The 27,260-nt window shown below is 39.1% G+C and overlaps 1 pseudogene; it reads right to left on the bottom strand.

Moving 5' to 3' along the window:
* Positions 1–1,395: 1,395 nt before the first annotated feature.
* Positions 1,396–27,009, bottom strand: LOC132422504 (small ribosomal subunit protein eS17-like; annotated as a pseudogene).
* Between the last annotated feature and the right edge of the window lie 251 nt (positions 27,010–27,260).

The raw sequence follows: 27,260 nt of genomic DNA, 5'->3' as shown, positions 1-27,260 counted from the left end.
TTCATTTAATTGATGGCTAATGTCTTCATTACACAGCTGTTAGTCCATCAAGAAGATAGTTAATGAACTTGGCAATATACATTGCATTAACTTTTTGCCCTAAGGTTAATCATGGGATTATTTTCAAATGTGCTTTTGTTCTGCTAAGCTTCCCTAATAAATATGATTAAGTAAGATAAGTTGAGAGGAAGAACATCAATTCAATGAAAATTGCTTAACATTAGGCAGTAGGTTTATAAATGAGTAAAGGGAAATTTAATGTCTGTACTTTATGGCTCTTAAAGGATATTTGGCTGTGACCCAGATGCTAAGCTTTACCTTCACTGAGTTAAACCAGGAACACTGATTTATACACCAATATGATGTTCTTCAACTGTACCATTCAGGGCCTTATTTTTGCAAATAATATGTTCTTTTCCTCTTTCTTTACATCAGAATAAGCATTATTCTTCTTAGTTAGAATAATAATAGAGGATATTCTAAGATTCAATCAATGAGGGGAATAAACAATGTTGAAATAGTAGACTCCTAAGAACAAAATGTGTTTTATTAAAGAAACATTCTCCCAAGCATTGTAAGTAAATTTACATTAAATATTAAAGCTTTCTAAAGAAAAATCTATTTACTCACTTAAAAAAAAAAAAAAAAGAACAGTGCAAAGTGCCCTTGCTGTTGCTACTGAAACTACTTTTGTCAAGACTATCCTTCTAATATCCATCCTTCTGAGTGCTATAATTTTAGCCCTTACTGACTTATTCAATATTAGACTAACCTCTAGGAATAACAATAAACTGTCCAGCATTTAGAACAACAAAGAGAGTAGAAACACATTTTGTGATATAATTCTCCTTAACTTAGTTTCTGTTAGTCTTATTAAGAAAAATAGTCTTGGATTTAAAGTTTCTATCATTTGTCCAGGTCTAAAATGATGTTTTCTAAAAACATTTTAATACAGTCGATTAAGTCACTTTCTTCTGTGCCAGTCAAAGTCCCAGAGAGACTATGATGATGACCTCAGTTTGGGAATGATGGCAACCACCATTGAAGAGAGGAAATTAGTTTATACTTGAATGGGATCCTTTTTTTTTCAAGTACAAAATTAGTACTCTCTCCCCCTTAGCACAAAATGTACTTGCTAGGATAGATTCAAGCTTCCTTTACTCAGCATTCCATCTGGCTTAATCTCAGCTGAAGGGGAGAATCACAAAGCAGATGTCAGTCATGGTCTGACCTCTTGGTTTAGAAGGCGGGGTGGGCAATAGCTTCTACTTCTTCACTGGCTTCTCCCTCCAGACATAATCTCCATTTATCCCGTTGCTTTAAGAACATGAGTTCCATTTCTTTTGTTGTTGTTGTCTGAGGCTTACTGAAAATATTACAGCACAGCAGAAAGATTCAAACGACTCCACGTGGTGTTTTGAAATTCATCCCTCCTGTAGGCTGAGTGACTGGCAGGTTGGACAGACTGCCAAAGACCAAGAGCTTCAGCATTTCCTTAGTGTCAGGATCTACTTCAGTGATTTCCTGATCCCAGGCTGAGACCTCAGGCACGTAATTATCTCTCCTCTCCCTCGCCTCCTCCTGCAGCTTGATGGAGATACGTCTCACTGGACCACTCTGAATCCGCTTCATCAAATGTGTGACATAGCCTGCGATCTTGTTGTGGAGCTTCTTGCTGGGAATGATGGCGATCTCCTCTCACATGTGCTTGTTGGTGTGCAAGTCGTTGCCCAGGCGCGTGTAGTACTTCTCAATGATGACCCGGGCCGCCTTCTTCACGGTTTTGGTGCGGACGTGGCCCGTGTTGGCGGTCCTTGGTAAAAGAGGTTCATTTCTTTATTAGATGACAGACTTTAGGTCTCTGGAGTATTTTTCAGAGAAGAATTTTTGCTTTTCAAGAACAGCTACACAAAATAATCTTGAGCCAAAGTATTCTTTCTTTAGATTTCTACCAGAAGGGGAATAGAACTACAAAGTTTTATTTTCAAAATTCTCATGTTCAAGTCAATAAATATTTAAAGTCTATAAAGCACTGTACTAATGAGAAGACAGGGATTGGAAGAGTTGGTAAGATCAAACTGAAAAATGAAGACAAACAAAACGCCATATTTCTGCCTTCCAGTTGCTGATATCTTGTTGAAGAGATGAGGACATGTCCTAATAATCTGGTACAAACTGAGTTGTACCAAGTGATACAAAGGAAGCTCAGACTCATTGGGGGTGGTAGGGATGTGATTATTGGGGAAAGTCTTTTGAGTGTTGACCATTGAGTTGAAGCTCCAAGGTCTTCAACAAAGTGGAAGAGCGTTACAGACCTAAGAAGGAACTTGCACCAAGTCCCAGCAGCTTGAGGGCTCAGATCCCATTCTAGGAAAAAGACTACAATGAGGAATGTACAGAGGGTGTGATGGGATGAGGTGGGAGATAAAACTGTAAAATGATGGAATGCCTTACTTATTTTTTGTAATTTTTTGGTCATTATTGGAAGTACATATACATATATTCCCTTTCCAGAATGTGTCGTTCCACCATAGCACTATCCAGAATCCAGAAAATGATGCTAAACAGTTCATGTGTTTCCCCTTGACAACACTTCATCCTGTAATGCGTCCATCTCAGGGGGTCCCAAGCCAGTCTCCCCTCTTTAGCTTCTGGTACCTTTTCTCTTCACCATGGCTTTCTAGATCAGAGGCCAGCAAACATTTTCTAGAAAAGGCCAGATGGTAAATATCTTAAGTTTCACAGGTCAAACATTCTTTTTTACAGCTACTCAATGCTGCTGTTAAAGAATGAAAGCACCCATAGACAATAGGTAAATGAATGGTGTGGCTGTGTTCTGATAAAACTTTATTTCAAAAGCAAGTGGCAGGCCAGATTTGGACCACTGGTTATAGTTTATGGACCCCTGTTCTAGGACTATCAACTCCTTTGTCTTCTCCAAAGGATCTTAGTTGTTCCTACTCTCTGTCTTCAGTCAAGACTGCTAGTTATTTGAAATCATCGGATTTCCAGTCTTGGTGAATCTGGGGTAGGACCTGATTTTGGAGGCAATGTTAAAAAGGATGGTCTTTTCTTGTCTGAACTTCAAGATGAAGGATCTAGAAGACAAAACTTTTAGCACAACTCTAGGGTGTTACTGTGCTTGAAGTGTCTCTCTTTTTTCTAGTTTTGCCAAAGACATCTTTCTGCTAATTTAGCTCATTTGGGCCAGGGCTTGAGAAGGGAACTAGGTGTGTAATATATTCCAAGAAAGAGGTCAGCCAGAAGTGGAAAGATGGGAGATGAAGAAAAATACCATTTTGCTATATTTGTAATCCCCAAACCTAGTTTTTGAGTGACCACTATTTGTCAATCCACTAATTTTCCTTTAATTTAACTATTGTAACACGGGATCCAAAAAAATGAAGCATTTCAGCTTAATGTATACACAGTGGAAAAATCCATTGGAGATTGTTCATCAGGAGAATAAGTGTTCAGAATTTTTTATAGAAAATATAATTCTGATAACAGTGTACAGTATAGAAGAACCAGTGGGCTTTAGTTAAAAAGTCTCAGTGGTTGCCTGAGAGGACAAGGGTTGGAGGGAGGGATGGATGAATAGGCAAAACTAGGATTTATTTATTTTTATCTTTATTTTTTGCGGTACATGGGCCTCTCACTACTGTGGCCTCTCCCGCTGCGGAGCACAGGCTCCGGACACGTAGGCTCAGCGGCCATGGCTCATGGGCCCAGCCACTCCGCGGGATGTGGGATCCTCCCGGACCGGAGCACGAACTTGTGTCCCCTGCATCGGCAGGCGGACTCTCAACCACTGCGCCACCAGGGAAGCCCCAAAACTAGGATTTTTAAGGCAGTGAAACTGTTCTGTATGGTATTATAATGGTGGATACATCTGATACATTAGTTCAAACCCATAGAATGTGCAATACCAAGAGTGAACCCTAATGTAAACTATGAATTTTGGGTGATTATGGTGCATCAATGTATGTCCATCAATTGTAACAAAAGTACCACTCTGATGCAGAATTTGATAAAGAGGGGAGACTATACTTGTGTGAGGGCAGAAGGTATATGAGAAATCTCTCTACCTCCACTCAATTTTGCAGTGAACCTGAAACTGTTCTAAAAATTAAATTCCACTTTAAAAGAAGTCACTGACAAGGAATAATCCCAGATTTAACTAGTGAGATGGCATACATAGGTGCCATTTATGGCCCTCGAAGACACCCTTAGTAAGCGCACAAAGACAAAATTTCCAAAGGGCAGAGTAGGGTTGGAAGAGATGCAAGGCATTTGCCTTAAGACTGTGATCTAGACAGAGTGCCGCTCTGTCAGTCAAGCAGTATGCAGATTGTACTTTCCAAAATGACTGCAACAAAAGCTCCCATCCCACATTTCTTCTTCCTTTGTGATGCTGTAACTCTTCTTACAGAGGTGTAGGGGCTTTGTTTCTCCCCTTGAATCTGACAACAGCAGAACTGATGCTATGGAACTTCCGAGGTTAGGACATGAAAGTCTATATGGATTTCACCTGGAGCTCCTGAGACATTGTTCTAGAACTTAGTCACCATGCTATGAGGAAGTGGCAAGACCACACGGAGGTCAGGTCTAACTTTCTGGCTAAAGCTCCTTTTGAGGTCCCAGCCAGTAGCCAGCATCAACCTCCTGACATGTGACTAGGTGAGTCACAAGGTGACTCTAGCCCCAAACACCATCTGCTGCAATAGCGTGAGAAACCCCACCCCCAAGCAAACACTGCCTAACTGAACCTAGTCAACGCCCAGAACAATGAGAGAAAATAATAAAGCAATTTTTGTCGCTTTGATGTGAATCTTTACACAGCAATAGATAACCAAATAAGTACAAGGGGTACAAAAAGAGAGGCCCAAGCTGGGTAGTTGCTGCTGTTTAATAAATCAGTAGAAAATAATAGTTAATAATATCATGTCTAGTTCTTATGTTCACTTTTTAATATTTCGATCAAGTGGCCCAAGATTCCTTTTAAGGACCACTATATTCCCCATCTTTCCTAAGAGTGCTAACAGGACTGACAAGATCTGGCTTCTCAGATGCAAATGGTCTACATGAGCCAGAAGCCTGGGAACATACACATCATGCTCAAACGACTATCCATGTATTTAATTTAAAAATAAAAAAACATTGCTCATCACTCCATAGGTACTAGGCTGATACATTCAAGTCACAAGATATCAAACCCTAGAGATACAATGTCTTTTTTAATTTTGCAAAAATTGCCTTTTTATCCTTAACGCATTAATTCATCCTTTACTTTTTTTTTATCCTGCTTATGCAGTAGCATATCTCCTGGGATCACTGCAAATCTTGATAAGGCCCTGTGGCATGTACTTTAACCTAATTATAGAAGCAACTCCAATGGCCTCTCATTCACTTGGATGCGAAGAGATGCATGACTTAACAGGGTCACATTCTTGGGCTAATTCCACTCTTCAGTCAGCCAAGAGGCAGCTGCTTGAGCATGTCCAAGGATGTAGAATGTGGCCACTCCTGCTTCCATGCCAACACCCACCCCCTTCATTCTCTACAAACAAAATTCTCTCCCACTTAAGGGCAAAGGATAATATCACCTCTCTGGCTTCTAGCTGCCCATTTCTTCCTCTAATTTGTATAACCACATTCCTCACTTCTTCTCTCCATGACCTGAGATAATGTGTCTTTTCTACTTCAAGTCAAAATCTTCATCTTTTTTCTGAAGTCTACCACTTCCCATCTTTTTTTTTTTTTTTTTTTTTTGCGGTACGCGGGCCTCTCACTGTTGTGGCCTCTCCCGTTGCGGAGCACAGGCTCCAGACGCGCAGTCTCAGAGGCAATGGCTCACCGGCCCAGCCGCTCCACGGCATGTGAGATCTTCCTGGACCGGGGCACGAACCCGTGTCCCCCGCATCGGCAGGCGGACTCTCAACCACTGTGCCACCAGGGAAGCCCCACCTCCCATCTTCTCAGAGGCTTTCTCCATAAATAATACTCTCTTTTCTGTATCTTCAACCTCTTCCTCTTTCCTGACACTTGACCCTCTGCCTATAAATTTTCCCATTCTAAAGATTAACTCTTCCTTGCCCTTGTATCTCTTTAGATACCTCCTTATCTTCCTTTTCAACCAAACTTTTTGAAAATGTTGTCAATATTTGATTTCCCTTGCTCAAATCCTATTCATTCTTTGTTCTAGCATCATCTCAATATTGCCTACATCATTTGAATGGTTGGGGTCACCAATGATTTTCGGAAATTATTCCAAGACTTATTGACTTGCTCTTTGTAAATCTTTAGAGATTCTCAACCATTTCATCCTTTGGAAATAACCTATCTTCCCTGTTTTCCACATCACTCTCTCCTAATTTGACTTGACTTCCCTCTCTTCCTTCCCTCCCTCCTTCCTTCTTTATTTTGTCTTTTCTGTCTCAACAATATATAGGGTCTTGTATTAGTCAGCTCAGGCTGCCATAGCAAAATGTTATAGATTGGATCACTTATAACAGAAATTTATTTTCTCAAAGCTCTGGAGACTAGCAGTCCCAGATCAGGGTGCCAGCCAATTCAGTTCCTGGTGAAGTTTCTTTTCCTGTCTTGCATATGGCCACCTTCTCGCTATATTCTCACATGGAGTTTCCTCTGTGCATGCACAGAGAGTAAACAAGAGATCTCTCTCTCCTCCTCTTATAAGACCAACAGTCTATGGAATTCGGGCCCCACCCTTAACTCTTTTAACCTTAATTTCCTCCTAAAGGTCTTATCTCCAAATACCTCACATTGAAACTTAGAGCTTCAACAAATGAATTTGGAGAAGGGCCATAATTTAGTCCATAGCAGGTATAGTTTGTCACATAAAAACTAGGCAGAGGCACACAGTTCCACGTTTGCTTGCAGATTGGGCACCTCTCTCTTTCCCCTCTGATGCCCTTAGTGAGTTGTTGGCGTTTACTTTCACACCTGTTACTTCAGAATCCCAAGATGGTTGCTACATCCTCAGAGGTTTTCCTTGAGAAGCTGAAACCAGGCAAACCTATGAGCCAAGTTCCTTTTTTTAGGAGCAAGAAAATAATAGTGGCCCTCAGACTCCCTTTATTTCTTCCTAACCAGAACTGCCTCACATGCATATCAATGGCAAGGGGGATTTCCACAATTGATTTAGTCTAATCAACATCCACTTTCCCTGGGATAAGGGAGGGGTGATTCTACAGCACACAGGGTTCTGTCAGTCATGCAGGCAGAAGGACATGGCTGACTTCTATCTTTCTGACTGCCCTCTCTCAGCCTTCTTAAAAGCCTCTTACTTCAACTGGCCCCTTATATTTCAGTCTCCAGGATTCTTTACTTGGGCTAATATTCTCTCTATACTCTTTTCCCAGGTAAACTCATTTATGCCCACTGTTTGCATTATGCCTTAAACATTATAGACCCCCAAATCACTTTCTCTAGTCTAGATATCTTCTATTGGCTAAGCTTATATATATATCTAAAGGTCTTCCTGGCATTTCTACCAGGATTTTTCGCAGACATCTTGAAGTCAACATGTTGAAAAGTGAAACTCGTTTCCGTTTCCCATGCCACACATTCTCCATCTCTTTGGTACTCTCTCTGTTGTTTAGTGGAAACGTCTCATAACGATTTACCCAAGCAAACAAACCACTATTATCTTAGGTGCCTTCCACTCCCTTACCTACCACATCCATTTAGTTACCAATATCTCACAAATCTCTGCACTTTTTTTCATCCCTACTACCACGCCTTCCTCCTTTAGCTTCATTTCCTACTATTTCCTTTCTGTCATATTACAGTATTTATCAATCTAGGACCTGCTTCTAATAATGCGCACCTTTGTTTGCATATCTTTCATGACTGCCAAACTTTAAGGGACAAGAGGGCATTTTTACATTCTTCTTTTACATTCTTTTTTTTTTTAACATCTTTATTGGAGTATAATTGCCTTACAATGGTATGTTAGTTTCTGTTTTATAACAAAGTGAATCAGCTATACATATACACATATCCCCATATCTCTTCCCTCTTGCCTCTTTTACATTCTTGTACTCATTGCAACCTGGTACATGGTAAGACCTCATGAAACTAAGTTCAATTCAGCGACCGAAACTCAAATATATAGAAATGATAATGCAATGTCCTTGCACTGGGCTTTCTTGCTCTTCTCAGCATAAGACACTTGAGGGAAGAATCTTTGTTGTTCCCTTCCTTTGTAACTTTCTAAAATACTGAGTGCAGTGTTTTTTACTACTGATGACAAACACATTCAAAAATATCAATAGATTAACTCCAGAAAACAAAGCGATATGCTCTATAGTTGTGGATGGACATGGCATTGATATATTTTTCCATGTTGTATGCAGTACTTTCCTGTCTGCATTACACATGGACTCCCTGGAGTTGGTCACCATCAGAGTGTGTAATTCTGTAAAATGGAATCTTGGCTCAGATCAGGTCTGTGGTGTCTTCTGGATCTCAGGTCTTGTGATTCCATGATTATAAGATTACTGAGAGAAGCAAGTTCATTTTGATGTAAATAAGCCCATGAACTGGGGAAGGAAGAGTGCTGTCCCTGATGATGTTCTGCAGTAACCGTTTGGCTCAAAAAAAATGAAAATAGTTTATTTTTGACACTAGGGGATAAATCTTAATCTTTGAAGTTCTCAAAGGTATGATTTTCTTTTTGGAAAACACTATTTAAGAACATCAATACACCCCTTTGAATTTGGGTCAAAATTTGATGACATAGCATTAATGGTTATGTCAGAACTACTGGATCAAATCATAGGTATTGAGATAGTCTTTCTTCAATGAAATTTTATCAGTGTAATAGCTATTTCCAGAATATACCCCCATAATTAAAACTAAGATAGGATATGGGATTAAAATACCAAAAAACAATTGATCATATTGAAATGGAGCAGGACCCTATGGCCCTTGGCCCCATGTCTTCAGCCTGCCTTTTGCCTGTGGAAAAAGTTTAGCCAAAGAACAAGTTTAATCAGAAAATGATTAAATGAGAAAATGCAGAAACAAAAGATAACAAGAAGACTAAATAATAATAGTTTAGTCATTAAGCAGAGTCAAGGACCTTTAGTTCCTCCTCAAGGGCTATAGATAATATTCTGAGCCCTATCCTGTGAGCTGTCTTATAGATACTGAGACCCCCACCAGGTGGAAGAAGTTAACTACATGAGGACCAGGCTGTAGACATGACATAAGCTGCCACAGTTCTGAGAACTGGCCTCAAAGAAATGGGAACAAACTGACCCTGGAACTAAAGACTAACTGTATTTAAAACAATCAAGATGATGCTGATCAGACCACCACATGACCAATCTCATAATGACTGTCAGAGCTGACTGCTGTTTCTGCATGTAGCCCCCTTCCTCTGTCCATAAAAGCTCTTGCCCCCTGATTGTCAGTGTGGGGCTGAGTAAACCTTTGGACAGGCATCTGCCCTCCTCATCCCCCTCCACACACTGCTGGCATCTGCAATAAAGCAAGCTTTCCTTTCCACCAACCCGGCCTCTTTATTGGCTTTTGAGCGGTGAGCTCAATTTAGGTTACAATATCACATTTAAACTTATTTTGACTAAGTTGAGTGAAATTTGCTTTCCTTCTAAGAACACGTGATTTTTCAATTAAATTATTAGAAATAAAAAATAAATTAGTTATCCTCTCTAAGTTCTTATTTTCATTCCATTATTGACCTCCTCCTTGCTTTGAAAGTTTTGCACTTGAGGGCTTCCCTGGTGGCACAGTGGTTAAGAATCCACCTGCCAATGCAGAGGACACGGGTTCGAGCCCAGGTCCGGGAAGATCCCACATGCCTTGGAGCAACTAAGCCCATGCACCACAACTACTGAGCCTGCGCTTTAGAGCCCGCAAGCCGCAATTACTGAGCCGAAGTGCCACAATTGCTGAAGCCCGCGCACCTAGAGCCTGTGCTCTGCAACAAGAGAAGCCACCGCAACGAGAAGCCGGCGCACCACAACGAAGAGTAGCCCCGCTCGCTGCAACTAGAGAAAGCCCGCATGCAGCAATGAAGACCCAATGCAGCCAAAAATAAATAAATTAAATAAATAAATTTTTTTAAAAAAGAAAGTTTTGCACTTGAAATTACCCTCTTTACTCATAAATTTATCTCATCTTTCTGAAAGTATGAGAAGCAATACACTTTATTTATACAGTGTTTTACCATCTGCAATGTCCTTTTCGATCTATTTAACTACATCTAAACCACACGTTAATCTCATGAAGCAGACAAACCAGATATAATTCCACAGATGAGGAAACTGTCACCTTTACCCAAGATCACATGATTAGAAAGTGATAAAACCAAGAGAAGACTCAATATCGTTTGATATTTAGTCTACTGCTCTTTACAACTTGGCAACCATTCCAAACTCAAAAAATATATCTCCCTCTGCCTTTTATAAAACAGCATTAAGATTGCACTGAGATGCACAGAGTGTAAAATTGCTTGTATACTTTTGATCTTTTCTTTCTTCTTGCCATTTCAGTTTTGAAATAGCAAACCTTGGGAAGGTATCTCAGGTTTATACAGTGAAAACTTTACTTCTCAGGACTTGGGAAAGTCTAGTCAACATTGCTGAAATAGAAAAAAAAAACATGTTCTTCATGGAATATTCATAAGACAAATGTATTTTTAAAACTTGCAAAGCTGGCTGAGCTACAACCTCACAAGTGATATTTCAAAACATGTTAGAGGTCTTCTGCTTGTGGCCATAACAAAGTAACTTGTACCAGACTAATCCTCTCACCAGAGACAACTATAAAACTGAACAAAATATAGGAAATGATTATTTTTAGATGTTAGACTATAGGCAACACAGATCTCTGATCCCCAAGGGGAGCAGGGGAGCCTTAAGGTCACAATTATACAAGCTTCTACCTGGAGGCATTCTGCAAATGGTAGGGTGGGGGTGGGGCAGGGAGCCCCAGCAGGGTGCAGATGTCTCACTGGGCAGAGAAGGCAGATGTCATAGCTCTGGGCTGCAAGGGTGGCTGGAAATTGTGGGGCAGGAATGAAGAGAAGGGAGTCATACAGAAATGAAGTTCCAGAATTCTGCACGTGGTTCCCCTTACTCTTTGGTGCAATACAAAAGTGTGTATGCATAACGCAGAATCCATAAGGCAGGGTAAAAAAAGCTATCAAATAAAGAAAAATTACTGGGGAAGTTTGAGTTGAAAAACTATTAGAACTCATCTAGTCTGGGAGACAATTGAGTACTGACCAGAGTGGAGACAACTCATTAAATATCCCTGACATTCAATGGAGATGCAGGGAAGGTCATGCTAATCTAGTTCCACAGTAAAACTACTCTGAAGTGTCCCTAACAAAGCGTAAAAATTATCCATAAATAAGTTCAGCTTAAGTAAATGAATTACCTATCTGCTGGAACAAAATTCAATATTCTATTAAGGAAGAATGTAAAAGCCAGCTCTCTAGCAACATAGCATCCATAGTATCCAGTATATAACAAAACATTACTAAACATTGTGAAGAAGAAGCAAAATGTGGTGCAGAACCAAAAGAAAAGTCAGTCAATATAAATGTAAATTGTTTATTTTTAGCAAAATGAGATAGATCTCAAAAAACTTTGATTGTTTTGAAGTATGATAGCTGTTTTGGAAAAAACTTTTTCCAAAATAGATAAAGGCACAAAGAGAAAAAATTTTAAAGGAGTCAGAAACAAAAAACATAAAAAGAGCAACCACTAACCTCATTAGAAACAATGTATGCCAGACTGCATTAGACTGACATCTTTAAAGTACTGAAAGGAAAAACTAAACCTAAAATCTTGTAAATATCCTCCAAACATGAAGGAAAAATAAAGACATCTTTAGGCATACAAATACAGAAAGAATCTGTCATCATCAGGCAAGCACTACAAGATATATTAAGAGAATTTCTTCAGACTAAACGAAAAATGTTTCCAGATGGAAATTCAGTCTACACAAAGAATGGAGAGTTCCAAAAAAAGTAAATATGTAAATAAATATAAATTATTTTCTCTTGTGGCTTAATTCCAGAGAAAAATGGAAGTATGCTGTTACAAGTATACTTGTATACAGTATGTATATATATATATATATATATATATATATATATATGTCAGTAAAGAATGAATATTGTAAACTGAAGAGCAACCAATTTAAAGGAGAAAGAAAAGAGAAGAGGCATAGCTGAAAAACCAGTAGAGGACATAAAATGGTATCTTTAAAAATATTTAATCCAAAAGCATGCAAGAAAGGAAGAAAAAAAGAAAAAAGATCTAATGGGACAAAAACATAGTGAATACAAGATGGCATATTTAAACACAATCAATTATTTGGTAATTGCATCAAATAACACTAGACTCTAATTAAAAGGAAAGGATTATCAGACTGAATTTTTAAAAAAAACAATATGCTGTTTATAAGAGAGAAAAGGATGGAAGAAGGTATACCTCTTAAATATTCAGATAAATGTTGGGCTGGCTATATTACTATCAAATAAGGCTTCAGGACAAAATAATATTTTTAGAGGTAAAGAGGGACATTCTATAATAAAAACGTGGTCAACAAGAAGACATTAAAATCATAAATGTGTATACACCTAATCACAGAAATTCAAAATACAAGAAGAAAGAAACTAATGGAACAGAATGGAGAAATAGGAAATTCCACAGCTAAAGTTTTAGATATCAATACTCTTTCCTCAATGATAGAATAAATATACAAAATGCTCTGTGTAGATACAGAAGACTTGAACAGCACTATCAATAACTTAACTAACATAATACACATTTTTTCCCAAGTGATCATGGAGAATTCATTGATATAGACCATATGCCATGTCACAAAACAAATTACAAAAAAATTTAAAGAACTGAAATTTTGAAGGGTACATTCTCTGACAACAAAGAAATTAAATTAAAAATGATTGAAAAATAGATGTCAGAAAATTCCCAAATATTTGGAAATTAAGAAATCTTTGTCTTAACCCCTTGCTCAAGGAAGAAATTAGAACATATTCTTAAGTGAATGACAATAAAAATATCACTATCAAAATTTGTGGGATGTAGTGTTTGGGGGAAATTATATATCTCTACTTGCCTATATGAAAAAGAGGAAAGGATTAAAATCAACAGTTACTGCTTTCACCTTAGGAATCTAGGGAATGAAGTCTAAACCCAAAATAAGCAGAAGGAAGGAAACAGTACTGGTAAGAGTGGATATCAGTGAAGTAGAAGACAGATAAATAAAGAAAATCATGAAATCAAAATTTGGTTCCTTGAAATGATAACAAAATTGATAACACCCAACCTTAACTGATTAAGATAAAGACAGAGAAGGCACAAATTATCAATACCAAGAAAGAAAGAAAGAACATCAGTAATGATCCATAGACATTAAAGGAATAATAAAGTTTATGAATCATGTTATATCAATAAATTCAACAATTTAGATTAAAGGGCAAATTCCTTGAAAGACACAAATTACCAAAACTGGTGTAAGAGGAAACAGAAAATCTAAGTAGCCCTACAATAATTAAAGACATGTATTTGTATTCAAAAACCTTCCCAAAGTAAACTCCAGATAATTTCATTCATGAATTCTACCAAACAATTAAGGAAAAAATAATATCAATTTTACAAAATGTATTAAAGTTCAAAACATGGTTTTGTCTTTATTCTTTGATTTTAAGAGTAGCTCACTAGGTTTAGAGATTGGCCCAATCTCTAAATGATATGACAATCATGAAAATCTTAAAAACTGTGTTGAGGAAATAGATAAAACTAAATGAGAACAAGAATCTAATTCAAAACACTGATATTTGTCATTCTTTCCTAAGCTAGGCAGGAAGCTGAGGAGGCTAAGTGAGAGTTCAGATAGGTTTTACCACGCCCTGTCACAGGTATCCTATACTGAGTTGAAACTATATGATCCTAGTATCCTGCCTCATTTTTCTCTTCTCTTTCATATGAGTCATTTAAATTTGCTGTATCTTCTCTCTTCTCCCATTCCCAGCAAAGAAGCCGCTATCTCAGCCTGGATGTGGAGAGAGGCCAGGGAAGCTTCTACGAAGACGTGATACCTATGCTGAGCCCAGAAGGGTGCACATGTGTTGTATGCAGAGGAAGCAGCCAAAGAAGCCAGGAAAGCAGCATGGCCAAAGGCACAGAAACGAGAAAGCTTGCATTTAAAGAACTATAAGAGGTTCCTCCATATTGGACCAAAGAGAAATGCAGAGGTAGGGGAAAGGGGTAGAGGGGTCAGGGTAGATCACAGATCACATCCGAATGTGGCATCCTCCTGAGGAATTTATCTTCAAAAACAGGAAGTTACTGAAGGATTGCAAACATGATCAAATTTGCAATGTGCAAAGTATACTCTGATCATGCATTTGAGGGAGGGTGGACCTGTTCATCAGATATCACAGTAGTTTAGTGCAAGATGATGAGGTCCTGATCAAAATTAGAGACAGTGGAGAACAGAGAAAGGGATACATATGGTTACAGGGTCAGAGTCCATAGGACACAGTGACTGATCCAACATCAGTGGTGAGGAAGAGGAAGGAGTCTAGCTGATTCTAAGGTTTCCTGCTCAGATGGCTGTGTGGATAGTATGTCCTTCACTAAGATGAGGTCCCACTAGGGGACTAGGGAGTTACTATGCTTGCAGTTGTGAATTGATGAGGTATGAGGTGAAATGTGAGGTCTGATAGGCATTTGTATATATCCTGCACTCAGGAGAGAGGACTACAGACTGATATTTGGGTTTCATCAGCACATGAAATGAATGTGCAACCAAGGTATATATAAAATGAGAAAAAAAGATATATGTGGCTGATGTAGCCATGTGAATAGAAGACATCTCCACGATATAGAAAGGGAACATTACATAAGTAGTGTCAGAGGGGATTTTCATGTTATATTTATAAATATATCATTTCTATGTAAGCTAGAAACTTTCCTTGTTCCAGATCTAAGTTGTACATTCCTAACTCTGAGAGTGATTTCAAGGATGACATCTTTTACCCCTAAAGGAAGCTACTGGAACAACAATAGAAAAGCTAACAGTAGGTGATTATCTCTTGATTATAAAATATTAGGGAAAAAACATTCAACATATATGTACTAATGATGGAGACACCATATGTTCAGCAAGAGTCAATTCTCCTCTAGCCTATAAACTGTACAATAAACTCCATCTCCTCTACAAATGTCACGACCAACACCTCCTCCTTCTGGTCTTCTACTGTCACAGCAATACCCCACAAAGCTCTGTAAAGCTGTAATGCAATCTTTTTTTTTTTTTTAACATCTTTATTGGAGTAAAATTGCTTTACAATAGTGTGTTAGTTTCTGCTTTATGACAAAGTGAATCAGCTATAATATACATATATCCCCATATCTCTTGCCTCTTGCATCTCCCTCCCTCCAACCCTCCCTATACCACCCCTCTAGGTGGTCACGAAGCACCAAGCTGATCTCCCTGTGCTATGCGGCTGCTTCCCACTAGCGATCTATTTTACATTTGGTAGTGTATATATGTCCATGCCACTCTCTCACTTTGTCCCAGCGTACCCATCCCTCTCCCCATGTCAAGTCCATTCTCTAGTAGGTCTTCGTCTTCATTCCCATCTTGCCCCTAGGTTCTTCATGACCTTTTTTTTTTTTTTTTTAGATTCCATATATATGTGTTAGCATACGGTATTTGTTTTTCTCTTTCTGACTTACTTCACTCTATATGACAGACTCTAGGTCCATCCACCTCACGACAAATAATTCAATTTCGTTTCTTTTTATGGCTGAGTAATATTCCTGGTATATATGTGCCACATCTTCTTTATCCATTCACTTGTCAATGGACACTTAGGTTACTTCCATGTCCTGGCTACTGTAAATAGAGCTGCAATGAATATTGTGGTACACGACTCTTTTTGAATTATGGTTTTCTCAGGGTATATGCCCAGTACTGGGATTGCTGGGTTGTATGGTAGTCCTATTTTTAGTTTTTTAAGGACCCTCCATACTGTTCTCCATAGTGGCTGTATCAATTTACATTCCCACCAACAGTGCAAGACGGTTCCCTTTCCTCCACACCCTCTCCAGCATTTATTGTTTGTAGATTTTTTGATAATGGCCATTCTGACAGGTGTGAGATGATATCTCATTGTAGTTTTGATTTGCATTTCTCTAATGATTAATGATGTTGAGTATTCTTTCATGTGTTTGTAGGCAATCTGTATATCTTCTTTGGAGAAATGTCTATTTAGGTCGTCTGCCCATTTTTGGATTGGGTTGGTTGTTTCTTTAATATTGAGCTTCATGAGCTGTTTATATATTTTGGATATTAATCCTTTGTCCGTTGATTCGTTTGCAAATATTTTCTCCCATTCTGAGGGTTGTCTTTTGGTCTTGTTTATGGTTTCCTTTGCTGTGCAAAAGCTTTGAAGTTTAATTAGGTCCCATTTGTTTATTTTTGGTTTTATTTCCATTACTATAGGAGGTGGATCAAAAAAGATCTTGTTGTGATTTATGTCAAACAGTGTTCTTCCTATGTTTTCCTCTAAGAGTTTTATAGTGTCTGCTCTTACATTTAGGTCTCGAATCCATTTTGAGTTTATCTTTGTGTACGGTGTTAGGGAGTGTTCTAATTTCATTCTTTTACATGTAGCTGTCCAGTTTTCCCAGCAACATTTGTTGAAGAGACTGTCTTTTCTCCATTGTATATCCTTGCCTCATTTGTCATAGATTAGTTGACCATAGGTGCATGGGTTTATCTCTGGGCTTTCTATCCTATTCCATTGATCTATGTTTCTGTTTCTGTGCCAGTACCATACTATCTTGATTACTCTAGCTTTGTAATATAGTCTGAAATTAGGGAGCCTGATTCCTCCAGCTCCGAATTTCTTTCTCAAGATTGCTTTGGCTATTCAAGGTCTTTTGTGTTTCCATACAAATTGTGAAATTTTTTGTTCTAGTTCTGTGAAAAATGTCAGTGGTACTTTAATAGGGATTGCATTGAATCTGTAGATTGCTTTGGGTAGTATACTCATTTTCACAATGTTGATTCTTCCAATCCAAGAACATGGTATATATCTCCATCTGTTGGTATCATCTTTGATTTCTTTCATCAGTGTCTTATATTTTTCTGCATACAGGTCTTTTGTCTCCAGGTAGGTTTATTCCTAGGTATTTTATTCTTTGTTGCAATGGTAAATGGGAGTGTTTTCTTAATTTCATTTTCAGATTTTTCATCATTAGTGTATAGGAATGCAAGAGATTTCTGTGCATTAATTTTGTATCCTGCAACTTTACCAAATTCATTGATTAGCCCTAGTAGTTTTCTGGTTGCATCTTTAAGATTCTCTATGTATAGTATCATTTCATCTGCAAACAGTGACATCTTTACTTCTTGTTTTCTGATTCGGATTCCTTTTACTTATTTTTCTTCTCTGACTGCTGTGGCTAAAATTTCCAAAACAATGTCGAATAATAGTGGTGAGAGTGGGCAACCTTGTCTTGTTCCTGATCTTAGTGGAAATGGTTTCAGTTTTTCACCATTGAGGATGATGTTGGCTGTGGGTTTGTCATATATGGCCTTTATTATGTTGAGGTACATTCCTTCATGCCTACTTTCTGGAGGGTTTTTATCATAAATGGGTGTTGCATTTTGTCAAAAGCTTTGTCTGCATCTATTGAGATGATCATATGGTTTTTATTCTTCAATTTTTTAATATAGTGTATCACATTGATTGATTTGCATATATTGAAGAATCCTTGCATTCCTGGGATAAACCCCACTTGATCACAGTGTATGATCCTTTCAATGTGCTGTTGGATTCTGTTTGCTAGCATTTTGTTGAGGAGTTTTGCATCTATGTTCATCAGTGATATTGGCCTGTAGTTTTCTTTCTCTGTGACATCTTTCTCTGGTTTTGGTATCAGGGTTATGGTGGCCTCATAGAATGAGTTTGGGAGTGTTCCTCCCTCTGCTATCTTTTGGAAGAGTTTGAGAAGGATAAGTGTTAGCTCATCTCTAAATGTTTGATAGAATTTGCCTGTGAAGCCATCTAGTCCTGTGCTTTTGTTTGTTGGAAGATTTTTCATCACAGTTTCAATTTCAGTGCTTGTGATTGGTCTGTTCATATTTTCCATTTCTTTCTGGTTCAGTCTTGGAAGGTTGTGCTCTTCTAAAAATTTGTCCATTTCTTCCAGGTTGTCCATTTTATTGGCATAGAGTTTCTTGCAGTAATCTCTCATGATCCTTTGTATTTCTGCAGTGTCAGTTGTTACTTCTCCTTTTTCATTTCTAATTCTATTGATTTGAGTCTTCTCCCTTTTCTTCTTGATGAGTCTGGCTAATGGTTTATCAATTTTGTTTATCTTCTCAAAGAATTGCTTTTAGTTTTATTGATCTTTGCTATTGTCTCCTTCATTTCTTTTTCATTTATTTCTGCTCTGATCTTTATGGTTTCTTTCCTTCTGCCAAATTTGGGGGTTTTTTGTTCTTCTTTCTCTAATTGCTTTAAGTGTAAGGTTAGGTTGTTTATTTGAGATGTTTCTTGTTTCTTAAGATAGGATTGTATTGCTATAAACTTCCTTCTTAGATCTGCTTTTGTTGCATCCCATAGGTTTGGGGTCGTGTGTTTTCATTGTCATTTGTTTCTAGCTATTTTTTTATTTCCTCTTGATTTTTTCAGTGATCTTTTGGTTATTAAGTAGTGTATTGTTTAGCCTCCATGTGTTTGTATTTTTTACAGATTTTTTTCCTGTAATTGATATCTAGTCTCATAGGATTGTAGTCAGAAAAGATACTTGATATGATTTCAATTTTGTTAAATTTACCAAGGTTTGATTTGTGACCTAAGATATGGTCTATCCTGGAGAATGTTCCATGAGCACTTGAGAAGAAAGTGTATTCTGTTGTTTTTGTATGGAATTACCTATAACTATCAATTAAGTCCATCTTGTTTAATGTGTCATTTAAAGCTTCTGTTTCCTTATTTATTTTCATTCTGGGTGATCTCTCCGTTGGTGAAAGTGGGGTGTTAAAGTCCCTTACTATGGTGTTACTGTCGATTTCCCCTTTTATGGCTGTTAGTATGTGCCTTATGTATTGAAGTGCTCCTATGTTGGGTGCATAAATATTTATAATTTTTATATATTCTTCTTGGATTGATCCCTTGATCATTATGTAGTGTCTTTCTTTTCTGTTTTAATACTCTTTGTTTTAAAGTCTATTTTGTGTGATATGAGAATTGCTACTCCAGCTTTCTTTTGATTTCCATTTGCATGGAATATCTTTTTCCATTCCCTCACTTTCAGTCTGTATGTGTCCCTAGGTCTCAAGTGGGTCTCTTGTAGATAGCATATATACGTGTCTTGTGTTTGTACCCATCCAGCCAGTCTATGTCTTTTGGTGGGAGCATTTAATCCATTTACATTTAAGGTAATTATCTATATGTATGTTCCTATTCCCATTTTCTTAATTGTTTTGGGTTTGTTTTTGTAGGTCTTTTCCTTCTCTTGTGTTTCCTGCCTAGAGAAGTTCCTTTAGCATTTGTTGTAAAGCTGGTTTGATGGTGCTGAATTCTCTTAGCTTTTGCTTGTCTGTAAAGGTTTTAATTTCTCTCTCAAATCTGAATGAGATCCTTGCTGGGTAGAGTAATCTTGGTTGTATGGTTTTCCCTTTCATCACTTTAAATATGTCCTGCCACTCCCTTCTGGCTTGCAGAGTTTCTGCTGAAAGTTCAGCTGTTAACCTTATGGGAGTTCGCTTCTATGTTATTTGTTCTTTCCCTTGCTGCTTTTAATATTTTTTCTTTGTATTTAATTTTTGACAGTTTGATTAATACATGTCTTGGCATGTTTCTCCTTGCATGTATCGTGTATGGGACTCTCTGTGATTCCTGGACTTGACTAACTATTTCCTTTCCCATATTAGGGAAATTTTCAACTATAATCGCTTCAAATATTTTCTCAGTCCCTTTCTTTTTCTCTTCTTCTTCTGGAACCCCTATAAGTCGAATGTTGGTGTGTTTAATGGTGTCCCAGAGGTCTCTGAGACTGTCCTCAGTTCTTTTCATTCTTTTTTCTTTATTCTGCTCTGCCATAGTTATTTCCACTATTTTATCTTCCAGATCACTTGTCAGTTCTTCTGCCTTAGGTATTCTGCTATTGATCCCTTCTAGAGAATTTTTTATTTCAGTTATTGTGTTGTTCATCATTGTTTGTTTGCTCTTTAGTTCTTCTAGGTCCTTGTTAAATGTTTCTTGTATTTTCTCCATTCTATTTCCAAGATTTTGGATCATCTTTACTGTCATTATTCTGAATTCTTTTTCAGGTAGACTGCCTATTTCCTCTTCATTTGTTAGGTCTGGTGGGTTTTTATGTTGTTCCTGCATCTGCTGTGTGTTTCTCTGTCTTCTCATTTTGCTTAACATATTGTGTTTGTGGTCTCCTTTCCACAGGCTGCAGATTCGTAGTTCCCGTTGTTTTTGGTGTCTGCCCGTAGTGGCTAAGGTTGGTTCAGTGGGTTGTGTAGGCTTCCTGGTGGAGGGGACTAGTGTCTGTGTTCTGGTGGATGAGGCTGGATCTTGGCTTTCTGGTGGACAGGTCTGCACCTGGTGGGGTGTTTTGGGGTGTCTGTGAACTTATTATAATTGTAGGCAGCCTCTTTGCTAATGGGTGGGGTTGTGTTCCTGTCTTGTTAGTTGTTTGGCATAAGGTGTCCAGCACTGTAGCTTGCTGGTCGTTGAGTGGAGCTGGGTCTTGGTGTTGAGATGGAGATCTCTCAGAGATTTTTGCCATTTGATATTATGTGGAGCTTTGAGGTCTCTGGTGTACCAGTTTTCTGAACTTGGCTCTCCCACCTCAGAGGCACAGCTCTGATGCCCGGCTGGAGCACCAAAACCCTGTTATCCACACAGCTCAGAATAAAAGGGAGAAAGAAAGAAAGAAAGAAAGAAAGAAAGAAAGAAAGAAAGAAAGAAAGAAAGAAAGAAAGAAAGAAAGGAAGGAAGGAAGGAAGAAGGAAAATGAAATGAAATGAAATAAAGTTATTAAAATAAAAAATAATTATTTTTAAAAAAATGTTTAATGTAATATAAAAAGAAAGAAAGAAAGAAGAGAGCAACCAAACCAAAAACCAAATCCACCAATGATAATAAGCACTAAAAACTACATTAAAAAAAAAAGAAGAAACGGACAGACAGAACCTTAGGACAAATGGTAAAAGCAAAGCTATACAGACAAAAGCACACAAAGAAGTGTACACATACACATTCACAAAAAGAGGAAAAGGGAAAAATACACATATATCGTTGCTCCCAAAGTCCACCTCCTCAATTTGTGATGATTCGTTTTCTATTCAGGTATTCCACAGATGCAGGGTACATCAAGTTTACTGTGGAGATTTAATCCGCTGCTCCTGAGGCTGCTGGGAGAGATTTCCCTTTCTCTTCTTTGTTTGCACAGCTCCCGGGGCTCAACTTTGGATTTGGCCCCGTGTCGGTCGCGGGAGGGCGTCTGTTCTTCACTTAGACAGGACGGGGTTAAAGGAGCCGCTGATTCTGGGGCTCTGGCTCACTCAGGCCGGGGGGAGGGAGGGGCACGGAGGGCAGGGCGAGCCTGCGGCGGCAGAGGCCAGCGTGACGTTGCACCAGCCTGAGGCGCGCCGTGCGTTCTCCCGGAGGAGTTGTCCCTGGATCCCGGGACCCTGGCAGTGGCCGGCTGCACAGGCTCCGCGGAAGGGGTGTGCGGATAGTGACCTGTGCTAGCACACAGGCTTCTTGGTGGCGGCAGCAGCAGCCTTAGCGTCTCATGCCCGTCTCTGGGGTCCGCGCTGATAGCCGCAGCTCGCGCCAGTCTCTGGAGCTCCTTTAGGCGGTGCCCTGAACCCCCTCTCCTGGCGCACCCAAAACAATGACCTCTTGCCTCTTCGGCAGGTCCAGACTATTTCCCGGACCCCCTCCCAGCTAGGCGTGGTGCACTAACCCCCTGCAGGCTGTGTTCACTCCACCAACCCAAGTCCTCTCCCTGCGCTCTGACCGAAGCCCGAGCCTCAGCTCCCAGCCCTGCCCGCCCCGGCAGGTGAGCAGACAAGCCTCTCGGGCTGGTAAGTGCCGGTCGGCACCGATCCTCTGTGCGGGAATCTCTTCGCTTTGCCCTCTGCATCCCTGTTGCTGTGCTCTCCTCCATGGCTCTGAAGCTTCCCCCCTCCACCACCCGCAGTCTCCGCCCGTGAAGGGGCTTCCTAGTGTGTGGAAACCTTTCCTCCTTCACAGCTCCCTCCCACTGGTGCAGGTCCCATCCCTGTTCTTTGTCTCTTGTTTTTTCATTTTTCTTTTGCCCTACCCAGGTACGTGGGGAGTTTCTTGCCTTTTGGGAGGTCTGAGGTCTTCTGCCAGCGTTCAGTGGGTGTTCTGTAGGAGATGTTCCACGTGTAGATGTAGTTCTGGTGTATCTGTGGGAAGGAAGGTGATCTGCACGTCTTACTCTTCCGCCATCTTGAAGCTCCCCCCCTGTAATGCAGTCTTATAGCCACTCTTCAACAAGACACCATCAGTAACTTGATAGTATAGTCAGAGTGAGATTTACTGTGAAGGTATTGACATTTAGCCTTGTGTTCATTTGGATGTACAGTTTTCTAGTATTTGCAAAGGTAATTTATTTTTATATTCTTTTTCTCAAAGAGGTCCCCCAAATTACGTGAGCTGTGGCACACCTGTACCACCCCCGGGTAAGGAGTATAATTCAAATGTTATAGACAATAGATTAGTAAGATTAATCTAATGTTTTTTCACTCATTAAGTTAAATTAATATATTTGAGAACTGGTTTTCACACTCAACTCTTCTGACTTTAGGGTCCATGACCTTCTAACTACAACTGGAGTTCTCCACCCTGTCTGTACACTTGAATTGCCCAATGGACATCCAGGGTTGAGAATTACTGCCTTATACTCCTTTTGTTAACATTTCTTATAGTTAAATACAGATTAACAATTTGAAAAAAATACATTCTCAAGGAAATTTCCCAAAAAGCAAAATAGTGGAACAAAGAAATGAAATCTTTGCATTTATTTTTCAAGTAATCAGTTCGCTGATGATTCAACTGTGCCTTTTGTTAATGAGTGTTAATGAACATTTAATCATACAAAGATAAGTTGTTTCTTCTTATCTGGAAAAATTCTAATATGGCAAACAGACTATATTTGTTCTGCAATCAGTTATTGATATTTTTTCTGACTTGGAATACATAATTAAATATCTAGTAACTCTCTGTTTTCTAATCTACATAAGTTTGAATCAATTTTTTTTTTCTTGCGGTATGCGGGCCTCTCGCTGTCATGACCTCTCCTGCTGCGGAGTGCAGGCTCTGGACGTGCAGGCTCAGCGGCCATGGCTCACGGGCCTAGCTGCTCCGTGGCATGTGGGATCTTCCCGGACTGGGGCACGAACCCGTGTCCCCTGAATCGGCAGGCAGACTCTCAACCACTGCGCCACCAGGGAAGCCCTGAATCAAATTATTTTTATTCAGGTTTTATTCAGTTGCCCTTTGAGCTTTCCATCAAGGACCACCGTCCCCACTGGCATCTTCACTTCACTGATGCATTGTCTCTTGCTCTGCATTCTAGGTATGGAGCAGAAAAGCATTTCCCTCAACAGTTGAGCTTTTATTAGCTTCCGTTGCCTAATTCAAGCATTAACTTTGCTTATAAAAGATACTTTTTCAACCTGTCTTTTCAACAGTTAGCTTCCATTTCTAATAAGGACTAGAGAAACAAGAGCAATTATATGTGAGAGAAATTATTTGCATAGTTCCAAATCCCCCTGGTTCCCTTGGACAAACAGTCTGCTCTTGTTTTGTAACTCCCTTTATCCATTTATGGTGGCACTTCTTACCTTCCATAAATGATTATTTTTCTCCTTTTAGGCAATTCAGAGAACCTGTGATGTAATGAATAGAGTAACTGACTAAAAGACTTAGATTCTGATCCAACTGAAGTGCTGTGTAAAATTGGCAGAGGTGATTAAACTCTCTGAAACTCAGTTTTTAAAATAACTGTGAAGTTCGAATATAAATATGACTTCAGTCTAACTCACAGAGTTGGTCAATAGACAAATGTGATATTTGTATCATCTTTTATTTGACAGGAAGATATTTGCTCTTGGAAGATATTTGCTCTTTGACTGAATGCATGCAAATTTAGAAAGCTGTACTATGAAGTATACTCCAAATGAACAATTTATCCACCTAAGCTTTTCACCTGAGTGTGGTAAACCACAAGAGGCCACATGTCTTTCTTCACTAATTGGAAAATATTATAGATATTCAATATTTCCTTTCACTTAGAAATGTCTCCTAGGAAGATATGTATTATCATATTTTGAGAATATGAAGTGTTTGAATGGTTTAAAATCTGATTGGCTTTCAGTAATTCAAGGGCCACTATTGATTGTTACACATGAGTAGTAAAATTAATTCCTTGTACAACATTATTTCTCAAAGTAACTTAAGCCAGTATCTCCAAATATGTGATGGTAAAGATCACAGCAAGGGCTAAATGTTCACATTGATACTCACTTGAGTTATTGAATGGGACAGGAAACACAGACATTGTTGAGTAGACTAAACCTCTCATTTGACAGATACTGAAACAGATTAAGTGGTTCTGTCAAGCAGCCGTTTTATTATAGAATTGGAATTAGAACCCTTAAATCAAAGTGTAGGGCTCTTTTAACTACTCCATACTAACTATGGAGATATTCCCCTGAATGTTCTCACTAAAACAGCAAATATTTAAAATTGCAGGGGTTAGGGAAAGAATATGTTTAAAAAGTAAGAAGGCAAAGTATTTCGATTTTTATCAACACTTCAACAAAGGTTTCCATTTTATAGTTTGATATCATAGGAGAGATGTTTCATTGATATACTACCTGAGTTCTTGGTTCCAGCATGGGTTTTCCTCGTAGACTATCAAAGCCTATAGTTAAAACATATTTAATTTAGTTGCTCACTCATATTTGCAGCACTGGTCTTAAGTTGAGATTTAATTCTAGAAAGCATTATACTAAATTAATCTCATTGGAGTTCATTTTATTATTCTTATGTAGCAAATTTCAAAAAATTCACTTAAAAAAAGAAAGAGCGGAACAATTTCATATAAACTTTTCCCAGTGGATCAATCACTTTGAAATCCACTAAACAGCCTAATGAGACAAACATTTTCCCTTGTTCAGGGCCAGCATTTAGGTGCACATTTTCAAAGTAATGATTACCAGGATGTTAGCAGTGTTAAATATTATCAGTTCTGCAAAATTGCATGTGGGGTATTCTGGACATTTTTAATCTGGACAAAATGTAAAGCAGGGGAAATCACCTAGAAAATTTAGCAAACATAGTCTTGGCTTTGCCGTTGGAGTGGGAGAGAAGACACTTTACACTGTTGCTTATACTACAGCTGTTCCCAAATTCTTGTGTGGCAATTGCAAAGAGGAATGCTTTCTTCATAAATGTGTAACTCCAAGGTTATGGCCTTTTCTTTAAGAAGTAGGCTTCATTCCAGTTGTTCACTCTTAAGAGGAGATTGCAGGAGCTGGATGAATTCTTCCATACCTAAATAGAAATTGTGTTTTCTGATAAAGAAAAGAGTTCCCAAACATCACGATGGTAAAAGGGCATGATGCTGCTTGAGCCCCAGCTCTATCACTGATGCCGGAGAATTCCTCTACCCTCTCTGGGACTCGGTTTCTTCTTGTGTAATATGATGACCCCTATGACCCATTCTGTGCCAACTTTGAATCCTCCCAAGTGTCCAGCTTCATTGTTCAAAGCAGGCTGCTTCTTCACCAGAGACTAAGATTATACCAGAAGTCAATGTTTTATTTTGTTAAATTCAGTGCTACAACCCTTTCTCTGTGAATGAATGAATGAATGGAATATAAATAATGACACATATAGGAGACAAGGGAATTAGAAGGTTGCATATGTGGTCATTCATTGTAGAGTGGCTAATAACCTCATATACTACAAGGTGTGTCAGATTCAAAGGAGTGAACAAAGAGCATGTTTTCTAAAAAAAACAAAAAAAAGCCCATTTGAAGTAAATTACTTTTGTGAGGTATATTGTTTGCTGCTCTCTTTCTGTTTCATATACACAGAAAGAGCATATTATACTCTCACATAAAATCTGCTCAGAAAACAAAAGTGTGACAGGAGGAGTTCACTTTCTGCAGTAGGATGCATCTAGTGAAACATTCCATCCAGTTTTTAGAAACAAATCATCCATTGCAATCACTATGCTGTAGTCTAGAAAGAACAGAGCACCAGGAGATGGGAAAACCTGGATCTGTACCCCCCGAAGGAAGGGGTCATATTTTCTTGGTTTACTTTACCTTCCTAGAACTTAGCTTGGTGCATGACACATAGAGAGTACTCAAAATGAGGACTTCTGCTACAAACTCTGCTGCCTCCTAGGTAAGTGTCCTGGTCCAGGACACTTTTGGAAACAGAAGTTGAGGCAGAGCTGTGTGCTACGGCTTCCTTGGGAGGTTCCACCACAAGGCAGTAGGAATAAGGGAGACACAATGAGAAACAAATTGAAGGTGGTACGTATGCTGCAGAGACAGCTAGTTCCCAGCACAGGATGCCATCCAAATATGCCATGTAGAAACCCTGAGCCTCAGATCCATCCACCAGAGGAGAGGAATTTATTTTTTCAGCTCCTACTTGTGTCCTATCCCTCACTTTACCCGCGGCAACAATGACTGTCCCACACGTGAGCAATGTGACCTGGCTGTGCTGGGCAAATGCTGGAGCAGCCATATTGCGTTGCCTACAGTACAGCGCCTAATCTGAGCCCAGGGGTGTTGGGAGGAAGCAGGACCACGGCTAAGCCAAGCTGATCTTCGACGCAGGGGCAGCTCTTCCTTCCGAGGCATCATGGAGGCCATGCCCAAGGCCAGCATCCCCGGCGCGCCCACCCCACCAGGAATGGAGGCTCAGTGGGTCTCTCCACTGAGCTGGTGGCCAAGTCCCAGGAAACAGGCAAAGCTAAGCGTATCCGGGGGGCTTGGGGGTTGTTGAACGGGGTCAGGAACAGTGTGGCATTTTAGAAAATTATCTGACCCACGTCTCGGTTTCTTCAGCTCTAAAATGCTGATCATATACATGTCCTCCCATGTCGTAAGAGTATCATGAGGATAAAAATGAGTCACGG

Source organism: Delphinus delphis, chromosome 3, assembly GCF_949987515.2.
Source record: "Delphinus delphis chromosome 3, mDelDel1.2, whole genome shotgun sequence".
Classification (NCBI taxonomy): domain Eukaryota; kingdom Metazoa; phylum Chordata; class Mammalia; order Artiodactyla; family Delphinidae; genus Delphinus; species Delphinus delphis.
This window is presented reverse-complemented; position numbering and strand designations above follow the sequence as displayed.